This window comes from Motacilla alba, chromosome 2, assembly GCF_015832195.1.
Source record: "Motacilla alba alba isolate MOTALB_02 chromosome 2, Motacilla_alba_V1.0_pri, whole genome shotgun sequence".
NCBI lineage: Eukaryota > Metazoa > Chordata > Aves > Passeriformes > Motacillidae > Motacilla > Motacilla alba.
In genome coordinates this window covers 147,401,328-147,415,036 of record NC_052017.1, presented here as the reverse complement: position 1 = coordinate 147,415,036, position 13,709 = coordinate 147,401,328, and the positions used below count along the sequence as shown (strand labels likewise).

The following is a 13,709-nucleotide window of genomic DNA, read 5'->3' as shown; positions in this document are numbered from 1 at the left end:
TTAGTGATGAGGAGTGTGGGGTGGGTTTACATTAATTTAACACCAATGAGAAAGAAGGAGGGAGGGGTGAATACAAAACTGCCAAATGGGTGAAGGAAAACAGCATAACTGACATAGAACTTTCTGGCTAAAAGGGTGTGGCAAACTATAATTGACAAGCTGCAGGGGCTCGGTTTAGAGGACTGACAAGGGAGAATTTGGAAGCGTGGGAGGGGTGGAGGAGAATTGACACGGGGATTGACATAAGGAAGGGCGGGAAAATATGGGGTAAATAACTCTGTGAAGAACCATTTTGGAAACGGAATAGGGGGTTATGGAACAAACTATTTCCTAACATAGGAAAATCTAACATATTACAAATCAAACCATTGAAACTCAAAAGCAAACCACAACAGACTGCCATGGACGTGGGGCCGGGGGCTGCGGGACGGCTGTGCTGCCAGCGGGGCAAGCAGGAACCCTGCGTGCCAGGGGCTGGGCAGGCACAGGACAAGCTCCTGCCGGCGGCTCATCCCCACAGGGCTTTTCCTGAGGAGGGGCGGCCTGGGCAGAGCCAGCCTCCATGCCTTCTGCATCGGCCTCGTCCGCAGGGTTAGCAGGCAAGGCACAACCCACTGACATGTTTGGGTCTTCGAGCAATGCTGTGGGGTGAGGCTGGCTGTGGTGCTCGATGCTGGGATTGCTGTCCACGGGAGAAGCTGGTGGTTCTGCTTCCTCCTTCTGCAGTGGAAGAGACAACAGGCCGTCTGGCTCGCTGCCACTCTCTTCTGCCTCTGCTCTGTCATGGAGCTCTTCTTCCTCCCACATTTCCAGAAGCTCGTCGAGAAAGATGCAGGAGGGCAAGTCACCAGAGACAGGGCACAGCCCTGCCAGCAGGTCAGGATGTGCAATCTCTGCATAGTTTTTTGCCTCTCCTGTGAAATCCTTGACTAGAGCATTGTAAATCAGCGTGTTGTCCATGACAGGGCACAGTTCAGCCAACAGGTGGTCAAGAGACACAAGTTCTGAGCAGGTTTGTGTCTCATCTGTGGTCTCATTGGTCACGCTGCACATGCTGTGCAGGACCAAATGGTCTGCAGCTGGCTCCAGGGGGAGGCTGGATGCATCGCTGAGTATGCTCCTGGACCTCATGGATCTTTCTTTGTCATCCAGGGAGGAGAAGATGGCTCTAAACATCTCTTCATAGACTTTGTTTTCCATCTCCTCCAGCTCCTCTCTCTTTTTATGCAGGTGATGCACCAGAGCCTCATCATTCTCTCGGCACAGCTGCTTATGCCACACAGTTTGCTTGGCTGGCCAATGAATTCCTTCCCCCCCTTGGCGTTCACTTAACCCCTTGGGGCTTCTCAAATTTGACATGATAGACCTGTTCTCCCAGAGATATGGGGCCAGGCCCGAGAACAGGTCACTGCAGGTGTTGCCCCCATGCCCTACCTGCACCGTGATGAACACCTTTGAGTCAGAGTGCCCCAGGTGCTTCTAAGACAGCTGGGTCGCAGTGCAGAGCGGCACACCATGGGTGGCAGGCTATGGCCCTGCCTTGCTGCTGGCCCATTCCAGAGCCCTTTTCTTCTCTTTGCCTGGGAAGGTGTTTCGCATGCCCCGTCAATAGCTAAAGCGCCCCTTGTTGAAGGTGGGAGAAGCTCTTGGTGGCCTCTGGCTATGGGGCCCGCAGCAGGTTCTCTGCCTCTGGTAGAAGACCTGGGGGCTGCTGGTGCTGCTGCTGCTCGCAAATGGGGCATCTTGTCCATCACAGAGGCTGCACTTTGCATTTGAGGGCTGAGCTGGCAGGGAGTTTCAAGTGGCATCTGAGGGCCTTGGAGAGGCGCTAAGTCCGACACGGACAGTCTCTGTGGCCATGTGACATTGCTGTGTGGCATATTGTTTGTCCAGGTGACCTGAGGTGCTGCCTGTGACTGCCTGTGGGTCACCTGTGGGAAGCAGGAGGATGGAGGCAGTTGTGTGAGCGCAGTGTTCCCCACGTGCCTGCAAGCCCGGGCCTGGCCCCAAGGCAGGTGCTGGCCACAGCAGCCAGGCTGGGCCGGGTTCCCAGCTGGGCTCGCTGACTCTGGGCCATTGCTGTGCCTGGGCCATCCCAGTGCTGGGCCCTCCACAGAGCGTGGCCTGGAGCCAGGCCTGGCTGTCTCTGCCCCAGGGCTTCCCCCAGGTCCCACTGCAGGCTGTCCCTCCTTCCCTGCCCTTCATCTTGTGCTTCTTTGCTCTTTTGACATGAGTGGCTGCCCCTCATGGGGCTTGCCACTGGCATTCGCCTCCTTCTTCTTTAACATTGTGGGATTGCTCTGATGAGCACTGGCCACAATCACCCAGGTGAGCTGCTGCCTCCAGAGAAGCTGCTGCCTCCTCAGAGAGCTGCTCTCCTCGGAGTGGCCACTGCAGGGATTTGTTGTCCTGTGGGTCACCGTGCGGACCAGCGTCACAATGGCCTCTGGGCACCATGCCTCCATGGGTCACAGAGGCCTGGTGGAAAAGGTGGCGATGTCCTTGCCTTTGTCCTGCTCATGGTACAGGCAAAGCCCCTGGACAGGCTTGGCAGTACCCTTAGGCTGGGACCTCTGTTCTCCCTCCTGGCATTGGCTTTTGTTGCTCTTGGTGGGCGTTCAGAGGAGCTGTTTCCCAAGAGCCTCCTGGCAGTTACCAGAATGTTCTGTTGATATTTTCTGACCTAATTATCAATAAGCAATATTACAGGGATTTAGCAGAGATGAGTTTTTTCTTGACCGTTCTTACATTTTTGTCCTTTGCTATACTTTTAGCAGCATGTCTTTTTATACATTTTTGGGAACAGAAGAGTAGAAATGGATTTTTTTGAGGAAATGCTTGAAGGAGAAATGCCATGCCTGTCACAGAACGAGAAATGTACTGAATAAAGGTTAATTACTTTGTGATTCACAAAATAACTGAAAGCACAGATGAATGCACTGTGAAGACTTAACTTTTGAAGCAGGATCAGAGTTGACCTGGAATGCTGAAAGAAACAGTGAAAATGCACTTTTAGACTAAGAAGATAGCAGGGCTGTGGTTAATGTTCTGTATTTGAAAAGCTGTGCTATCTTTTTTATAAAGAGTATTATCTTTTGTGACATTTCAGAACTTTTTGCTTAGGAATTTTTAGACAAATATTTGCTATATCTGTATGTATCTATTAACAGCATTATTAGACTGGAATGTTTTAAAAATTGTGTAAGCATTTTTGCACCAAGAGATTTTGGTAATAAATCCATATGTAAGAAAAGACAGTCTCTTAGAAGCATTTATACCTCCAGACTATTTTGAGTACTAGATCACTACTCCTTAAAAAATAAAATAATACTACTTTTTAAATATTTGATGAGAAAAATCTGCATGCTAGTCCTGGTGGTTGTATTAGTCATTCACCTGTTGAAAGTTTTAGGAGTGGTATTAAATGTTACCACAAACACTAGAATTTTCTTTTAATATTTTAGATTCATGAAGTGCTTTCTGGTACTTGACCTTTGCTTGATCTTGTGAATGGTTAACAGAGTAATACAGACAAAGTTTAGAACTTGAAAAATTGCAGATTCTGTCACAGACAGAAGATTGCTGATGTGACAAAGCATTACTACAAAATTATACCTTATATTTTTCATTATACTTTACTCTGTCATCTTTCTTCATTGAGAGGTGAGATTATGTGGTCTGTAGCTGCCACATTGATGTCCTTTTTGCAGCTGAGGCCTAAGTCAGTAAAACCTAAATTATTTTCAAATTCCTGGTTAACCAAAACCAAATGTTAGGTTCTTTTATGTGTATGCCATTAAGATAAGGTAGCTTCAGTTAATAATACTGCTTTATGATAAGCTTTTGTAGCATAATATTTTTAGAAAGCTACCTATTTGGCCTAATGGGAAAGCAGCTTTCCCTGAGAAAAGCAGGATTTCAGTTAGTTTGTTCTCACTTTCAATACTGACTTATTAAACAACTATTCCTGCTGCCATTAATGAATTTTCCTGCCCATGTTTACATGAGAGATGCTAAAAAAACCGCAGAAAGTAGAGTTGGGAGGGGCTTCGATAGGACATCCAGTCTCTATCATGCTCCCTTGAAAGCTTCCCTTGAAGAGAAGCAATGCCTTGGACCTTCTGGAAGAAGATCTGGTGATAGAAGTTCCACAGTCTGCCTTTAATCATCTCCAGCCCTTGGTATTGCAGGAAACTACAGACAGCTTTTACTCTTTTCTCTGCAAGTTCTTCCTCTTCATGTTTTTCCGGTCCCCAGTGGAAACTGTTCCTGTCCTTTGCACATTGAACTTCTGATGACTTAACAGCTGTTATTTGATGTTTTCTATTGAGACTCTCTGAGTTTTACAAGTTAGGAGAAAGGACTAAATAGGAAACAACCAAATTTTAATCCAAATCTGCATCACTAGTTCATTTGTTGGCTTTGGGAGAGACAAGTAATACAGTCATTCCAGGGAAAACCTGATTGAAGATGAAGATCTGCTTTGTCTGGCTGAGCACAGCTAAATTAATTTCCTGGGGTGGAGAGTGTTTCATTTATAGTCACGAAGCTGTTTCAGATGGAACACAAAACTGAATTTTAAAAAACAATGCCGTAATTAAAAACAGTGGTCCATATAAGAAGTAGACAACTTTCATGGATTAAAAAACTTTAAACAAGCTTCTGGCATTCTGTAATGTTTGGGTTGACTTAGCAAATCTCTAATATCAGAATGACTTTGATTATAAATTGAATAGTATCTTAATGTTTTGTGCTTTTAATGAACTAGTCCATGAAACTAAAACTGATTATAGTAACAGCAGAATTGTTAAAATTTCTGCAATTGTGATATTTCTTCTAGAAAAGGATTTTAAGAGGTATGGTAAATAAAAAAGGCCAGTGAGCACTATTAGCATACAACTGGAGAAAGTAGGAGTGAATTCTTTGTTCATCTGTGGTACAGAGTTTAGAATGCCTTTGCTTTCTTGGGTGCTTTCATGCAGTTATAATTTATTTTAAGGCTTTATTCAACAGGGCATTTATTTTTTTCTTTGGGTTGTTGCAGACTGAAGTACCATATGGCAGATGGGTCACCAAGCAATAAAATAATTGAAAAAATAAATGTATGTTGTAGTATTTGAGATTGAGAAAAAAAAACATCTCTCTTACATTTTTAAAAGTGTTTTCACTAAACTGCCAAAGGTAGGAAGTCTGTGGAAGACTCTGAATTAAAAAGTAGGACAAATTAACAACAGCTGCAGTTAATTACGTGGCTGAGCAGTCCAGAATGCTAACAGACACAGGAGGGACAGAAATGCAAGTGGACATGTGTGAGCCAAGACAACCAGTAACTTTATTGATCATGGAAATTCAGTTCAGCACAGAGTCCCTTAAAGAAATAGTTTGGCCTTTAGTATATGTATTAATTATTCATAATTTCTATTTCATTCCGGTATTTTGTTTTCTTTTTTTAAATTTCCATGATCAGTTTCAACTGTATTAACTGATTACAATTTCTAAAACTTCACAACTAAACAGGGATATGAAATTGAACAATACATTATCCCATTTCCTTTCTTTATTTTTCCTTATCAAGGTCCTAGAAAGTGTTGAAATGAAATGTTAAATTATATAGAGCAGTTCCTTGCAGAAAGGAAATGGTTAAAGGAATGTATTTGTTGCCTATAGAGATGTATTTTGGTTTTTTTGGCTATGGATAATTTGAACATGGCCAAGTTAAGCAGTGTATACCCGAAGTGTGGAAAGATGCAGGATTTATTTTATTTATACATGGTATATATGTTTATGAAGTTTATTTTTACTACTTGTGAAACATTTAATTGCACTGAGCATTAGTTCTGTTACCTTTTGTAGAAATCAGCCTATTGATGAAGACATTTTAATTCAAATAAGACTGATTTTTCTTTTTTGTTAATTTGAAGTAGCAGAGTGATCTACATGGAGGTGATAATTCAGTTTGCCAGAGCAGGTATTTTAGTAAGTTTTAACCTTGCACAGAATATATTAAGTGATTTACTACACATGAAACCATTTCTTTCTAATTACTATTAGTTATAAATATTTTAGAAGACACTATAACTGATACACTCTGAACCAAAATTGCCTTCCTAAGTCATTAATTTGGAAGTTTCAGAGGTTTTTATAGTAACAGTGGAAATTTTTATTGAGGATGAAATATTACATAAAACCTTCTTAAGCATGAAAAGTCTCAATCATTTGATAATATATGAAGGAAAATGTTGGCTTTTTTGTGATGGTTTTGTCTTTTCAATGTTTTCTGGTAGGGAGGAAAGACTTATTACCATGCATGTTTTAGTGATGTTCAACTTGTCTAGGTGTAGCCAGTGAGTATTTCTGCAGAGTTTTGAGGCAGTCTATGTTTTAGTGTAATGTTTTTAGGTCCAATCCTTCCGCATGTTGTTAAATGTTTTTCAGTTAGTCTTGGTTTATATGAAGGCTGATTTTTTGTTAAGTCTTCAGCATTATTTGAAGTTACTGTCCCAAATTTCAGCAGTCACCTGATTTGCTTGTCAGTTCTTGATATTCCTGTACATAATTACTCAAAATAACCTAGAAAAACAGATCACTTTTTCCTGTGTAACCATGTGTTTGCAGTGTGTGCACAGTAATATTAATGTATCTTTCATTTGATTTCCAGCTATAAAATGGTGAGAGCTTGTTGGTTCTAAGGTCATATTTAGTTTGGTTTAGCGGACTCAGCTATAATATTGTGCTTACAGTTGACACTTCTGATTAGATTTTTTTTTTCTTGTTGCTGAAATAGTCAAGTAGATAGGAATTACCATAAAGGAGCAAAAAGCAGTTAAATTACTTGTAAAAATAACAAATAAAAACTCTCTGGAGATTCCAGCTATAATATGGAAAAATTGAAATTTTGATTAAGCAGGCTTTGAACAGAAAGCACTTTAATGTGCATTTATAATGTACATTTTTCTGCACCATGAAATGCTCAAGGCTGGAGCCTTTTTTTTTCTGTCTAGGGTGTGTACTTAAAATCACAGAATCACAGAGTGGTTTGGGTTGGAAGGGACCTTCAAGATCATCCAGTTCCAACCCCCTGCCCTGGGCAGGGACACCTTCCACTATCCCAGGTTGCTCAGAACCCCAACCAGCCTGGCCTGGAACACTTCCAGGCATGGGGAATCCCCAGATATGCTTGCAGCTGTTTTTGTGCTGGATTTAGTACCTCTTGAATGATGTTGACTCGGGATGGAGGATTCAGTTGATCTGCAAAAAGTCTGTTTCTTGGCTATCCAGATATGATTTTCCTCGGGAACTTTGAGTCCTTTTATTTATATATTATTCTTTGTCTGTTCTGGCTTAGTGGCTTTCACTGCTCTCCTTTTCTCTACTGTGGTAGCTGTCTCTGGGCTATAACTCTGAAGGAACTTCCTGTCAATGGGTACACTTACTGCCTTCTAATTTATTTTTCTCTCAATTTTGTTGTCCCTTTGACAGTTTGTGCTAGTAGTTTTTTTTGAAAGAGGACTAATTGGGAGTTATACAGATGTTCAATTATATTTCAGTCACTACAGTTATTGGAAACGGTGTTTATTGGCTATGATCTTGCTTAACAAAACCATTAAAACCCCCAATTTCCAGATCCTGTTTTTGTCTCAGTATTGTATTTTGCCTCTTAATCCTTTAAGATGCACATTGACTATGCCATGTATAATAATATGATATCTCTCCAGAGAATGGGAGACAGGTGTAATGCTTCAAAACCAATATTCTGGGCAATTCATTGAGCCTGTGTTCTTTTCTGCTGAGTTGCTTTTGTTTTTTTTAAACTGAACATTAACATCCTGTAAGGTTGCTTGGTGTTGACCTGTGCAATATTGTATCGAGCTGCGATTTCTCCAGTCAGGGCCACATCCTAATTCAGCCAGCTTAAATATGTTTGGACTTGCTGATCCTACACCAAGATCTTAGGATTTTGTAGATGTGAAAGCTCAAGCAAACACCAGGTCCAAAGTACTGGCTTGGTTGTGAAAAAACTCATCAAGCTGTTGCTTTGAAGAAAAGTAGTTTTTAAATAGCATGACAGTATCAGAACATTAATTTCATGAGTGATGTAATTAGACACATTTTCACTAGCCTGCTTAATTATTAGTCTGAATTAACTGATTATTGCATTTATAACACTCCACATATTGTTTCCATTGCCTGAATTTTAAATGCCCTTGCCTTGAACTACTAAGGGAATGGGTCAAAAAGATCTTATGAATGAGGATCTGTCAGAGAATAGGGCTCTTCTGTTCTCTTGTTCCTTTAAGTTCACTGACAAACACAGAGCTATTTTACAATGTCTAAAGTTCTGTAAGACTGAATGTCTGATTTTAAAGTAATTTTCTTGGTATCCAGATGAGGACCTCAAAATCAGTGATTGTGCTTTCCTGTAAATAACCTGTCAGACTTTTGGGGATGTGGTGAACGAGTAAAAAGGAAGGAACATTTCTCCATTGCTTCGTCTTTGAAAGTTAAAGTTTTGAACTGCCTCTAACAAAGACCTTAGAAACTGCTTTATTTTAGAAAATGAGGCAGGCTGTTTGAAGGTCATTAAAAGAGCCTGTAGTTGATCCATCATGTGAGCAAGCAGTGAACTTCCTGATCCATCAGGCAAACTCAGCCTGGATACCAAGGGGTAGGCAATGAATTTCTGGGGAGCAGAGATGAAGTTCTGCATGGATGTGCTGCTGCTGTGGGGCGGATGTGACATTGCCACTCTCAAAGGCCTCAAAATAAGCAAGTGCCCAACCAGCCACGTGTTGCGGTGCGGCAGGGTGGTAGAAATGCTGCAGCCTTCTTCAAAGCATCTCCTTCAGCAGCTGCTCAGAGTAAGGCCACAAGAACAGCTATTTCAAGTCCTTGTACACACACGTGCCACAGATAGTTCAGCAGAAGAAAGACAGGAAGGGTCTTTGTATGACGTATTCCAACAAAGGTTTATTCCAAAGCATGCCAAAGGGACAAAGACAAAACCATGTGCTGTGCACAGGCTTAAGTATGGGGTCAGTGACCAATGACCCGAGGGCAGAGGGCAAAGGGCAGGGCAAAGGGCAGCAACCTTTAGGGAGGGATGAGGGATGAATAATTGGGATGGGCAGTGCCAGCTGGCCAATGGGAGAAGTAATCTAGTGTAGATTGGCAGTGGTGCTGCAGAGCACCATGGGCTGAGTCCTCTCTATCAGCCTAGGTGGGGAAAACTCTATGATCCATTCTTCCAAGGCAAGGCCCTGGGGATTTCCCTGATGGGGAGGATTCAGAGGATTCCACAGCCACAGGCATTGGAAAATCTACAAAGTGCTCGAGTCTTTGCTGGCCTTGCTGTCCTGGCTGCTCCTGTAAGGCTGCTCCACCCTGCTGGTGCTGCTGCCCTGGCTCCTGGGGGCTCTGGGAGGGACCCCGGGGAACACTCCATGGCACCCAGGGAGATCTCCCATGGCACTCTGTGAGCAGTGCTGGAGCCATGGTGGGGATAACCCTTTCCTATTCTTATCATCATTGCTGCCATTCTCCTACTTTCCTGTTTTTTGTCTTTCTTTCCTCCTTTATGGGGAAAAAAATAAAGTTGAATTATTGCTTTGGATGCCAACATTTAATGTTGTTTGTGTTTTAATCTCGCGTTGGGGTGTGTTTAGAAGGTAATTCCTTCCTGCAACTGTGGATCAAAGCAAAACTTGCTTCTCCTCATGTTAAGTGGATTTGGACAGAGGACTGTGGGAAAGCGCTGGGAAATTCATCTTTCCTAAGCAGTGCATAGGTGTGTTTTATGAGTTTCAGACCAATTAATTGGATTCACTACAAGTAAAGTACTAATGAGCTTTTTAAAAATGTCTATAATAAAAATATAAAATGTCTTCATGAGGAGATACCATATTGCAGAGCAAATCACTGTCATGCTGCAAATGTCTAATATAATTTTTTCAGAAGTGTTAAGGGTGAGCTAACAAATAGCTCAACATTTGCTTACTGTCTTTAGCTGCTTCTTTACAAGGTGGTTTGGTATTTTAGGATTAAGATGGGTTGTGCATTTATTTACATGTTACTGAAGTGTTCAAGAGAATGAAGTGTTATGGAAAATATTCTTAACTAAAGGAAAAGGTGGATCTCATGTTTAAATAAGAGTGAATTTACCATCAAAGGTTAAAAAGTAGGGTAATTTTAGTGGAGTCATCGAAAGGCTGGCTTTTATGTCCATGATATCAAATGGAAGTGGTAGAGTGTAAACTTGAGGTGCATCAAGAACCAGACTGATAATCTCTTCCCTTCTAAAGGAAACCAACCTTTTGGATTACTACATTAGGTGCCAATTTATTCCAAAAGATAAACATGATACACGCTTACTACTATAGAATATACCAAATATTTATAAATCTACTCTGGGATAAGTGCATAAACTCCTCAGAGAGGGCTTCAGAAACTTTTTCAGCAAGGTGATTATGGTTTGCTGGATGGATGCAGTTGGATGTCAAGTAGTCAAGTGTTGTTTTAGTGCTTCTATCTATTTTTCAGATGAGTGATAGCTTATTTTAGCAAGATAATTTATCTCACCAATGCCAGTGCAAGGTCTTGAAAGTTATCTCAAGTAAATAAATCTAGTTAGAAAATACTGTATTCTTTTCCTGGTGTACTTCTTTATACCATAAAAGAAGTACTTTTATACTTCTTTTTATCAGATGTAGTCTATTGAATGGCTGCTATCTTAAAAAACTGTCGTGTAAGTGCTAAACTTTCCTGTCATATTTCAAAATGAGGATTTAGTTATTTTATTTTCTTCTTGTCTATTTCTTCCTTTATTCCAAAGTCTTTGTTTTGCCCCATTTTTTAAACAATTGAAACACCTTGGTTCCATTCCAGTGCTTGATGCATGGAGTTGATTGAAACATAGAAAGTTCCTATATGAAAGAATATAAAAGGTTTGAAAAACCCACTTTCTACTCTGACCCTTCTCAAGCTTTTATAAAATTCTACCTTTGATACCATAGTCCTAAGTCTTCAAACAAATCAAGGAAATTGTATTTTTTTAATCTTGCCTAAACAGTTCTTAGCAATGTGTTGCTTTGGCTTTACCCATTTTCAAGGCTATTTTAGGTAGTGGTTTAGGTAATGGTTTCATTCTTGCACAGTTATTATTTTGTATGAATTTTTTAGTAACTCCTTGACTTATTTACCTGTTTCCCTCTGATCTGGTATTTCCTGTGTGTAGAATTATCCTTACTCCAATCTCTGGTGTCTGAAAGCAGAGGTTATGCACATAAAGCAGGGTTTTCTTTGGCCAACTTATAGAAAGCAATTCCATTTAACACAGAAGTATCTTTTACTAATAAATAAAGGACTCACTGTTTAATGAATTTGGTTTCTTGGTTTAATGAATCAGCCCCTAACCTGTGGCTGTGACTTAACCAAAGATCCCATAAACTTTTCAGCATAATTTTCAAAAATGCTGCTTAATTCTCAGTTGCATTTTATATCCTACACAAATTGCCTTGCTGACATTTAAAACTGTCTACCCATACACTGATGTTTATCTCAGTGACCTTCTAGTTCCTCATGTTCTGGTCTAAGAGCTGAGGTGGTGTCATTTGTTCTGGTGACTCTTAGACATTTGAAATCACAGGAGTAGTTAGTTGGAATGTAATTGTCCAAATGAAATTTGTCCAAAACATGAAGGTTAACACTTTTCTGCATGTGAAAACAATCGGGTTTTATGCCTCAGCAGAAATAGAATTCTTTCAGCAATATATTTAAATACTAGGATGTAAAATTACTGCTTTTCCCCAGAGTAAGAGTGCTGCCTTCTAAAAGATGAAGGATTTCCATTCTTTAGACCATGTTATTGACTTTTAAACTATATTTTCTCTCTTTCCACAGCTCAAATGCACTTCTGAAATCTTCTGTAACTTGACCCCCTGTACATTTTGTTTTCTACTTTATAAAAATATAAAAAGTGAATAGTTCCTTTTGGATTTGGAACTGGTAAGGGTGCAGTGCAATGTAAGTGACACATTTACTATGGTTTACCACCTATATTTAACTCAGATTTGGTGATGTTTCTGACAAGCTGCTTGCATTTAGACCAAGTCAGCAGTTCCCCATGATGACACATGGGCTGGAACAGGAGAACTAATCATCTGAAAATGACAGAAAATAAAGGATTCAATGGCAATATGTTAGAAAAGACAATTTAAAGTAAATACTGAGAGCAATTATTATTGTTAATTTTAATCTGTCAGTTTGACATCCATGAAGTGCTGAGTGCTTTATTTTTTGGGTTATACGAATATAATAACTGGAATGAGCCATAGGGTTGAAGACCCAGAAAGATTTGGTTCTTCACAGTCTTTAAAAGTACAAGAACATATTAAGTTTCTACTTGCTGTATTTCATTGATCAGCCTTTTTGAGTTCCTATTATGATCCTGAATCAGAACTTCAGGTGTGTTTCTGGTTATTTCCAGTATATACTTTATTGCTAACAAGTACACTAGACTCCTATCAAGAATTGCTTAAATTTTTGACATTAAATGATATCAAAAAAGAAATCAGGAGAGAAGTGATTTCATGTTAGAATGCTACTGAGTGACTGAATGCCGTTGTTTTCTGAGGCCATTTTAAGAGAGAAGAAAATGACCCATTTGAGGTTTAGCAAGAAGAAAATTGAAATCAAAACTATGTTTTTATAGACAATTCCAGTATTGTGGGATGACCTTGGCTGCCTGCCAGGCACCCTCCTGGCTTCCTTCCAGCAGTAGGATGGGGGTAGAGTAACATGTAAAAGCTGATAGATGGTAATAAGGACAGAAACAGGCAAGAGTCAAGACTGCACGTTGCCAGAAAGTGGAATGATTGTGGGGAATCTTTTGTTGTGAAGGGCCAACGGTTGGTGTTTGTGTGGCTAAACTGTCCACCTGTGTTGGTGGTGTTGATTTTGGCTCATTCCAATGAGCAGAGACAACTTCCCCTTAACCCGGAGCTCCATCCAACCTGGCCTTGGACAGGGATGGGGCATTCAGGATTTCTCTGGGAAACCTGTGCCAGGGCCTCACCACTCTCACAGCCCAGAATTTCTTCCTGTATCTAATCTAAACCTATTCTCTTTCAGTTAAAAGCCATTCCCCCTGTCCTGTCATTCCAGCCCCTGTCCAAAGTCCCTCTCCAGCTCTCCTGTAGCCCCTTCAGGCACTGCAAGGGGCTCTAAGGTCTCTCTGGAGCCTTCTCCAGGCTTAACAGCCCCAGCTCTCCCACCCTGTCTCCAGAGCAGAGGTGTCCCAGCCTTTGGAGCATCTTTGTGGCCCCTTCTGGACTCTCTCTGGTAGCTCCCCTTCCTTCTGATGCTGGGAGCCCCAGAGCTGGACACAGCATTTCAGGTGGGAATCCCAGAGCAGAGGGGCAGAATCCCCCTGGAAATATCCCTGGGCTGCAGGGGGGGGAACCTGCTCTGGGCTGGCTGCCCCTGCTGCCCTTCTCCTCCTCCTGCAGCCTTCGAGGTGTGGAAATAACCTCCACCCAAAAGTGAGAGGATCCTTTTGCCCTCCTTGTTGGCTTTTTGCTTGTCAGATCTTCCTGATAAAATTCTTTAGACTCTCAGGTTGTGGACAAAGTAACAGTGGATAAAGGGATCCTTTGTGAGATGATGTGGGAAAAGACACCTGGGAGCTCTGCTGAGTGTGTGTGTGATTAAAACAG

General features: G+C 41.3%; 1 protein-coding gene across 12 annotated transcripts in view; it reads left to right on the top strand.

Annotated features, from left to right (window-relative positions):
* TRAPPC9 (trafficking protein particle complex 9) overlaps positions 1-13,709 on the top strand; it is a 450,420-nt gene that overhangs the window by 115,502 nt on the left and 321,209 nt on the right. The gene's annotated exons all lie outside the window — the stretch shown is intronic.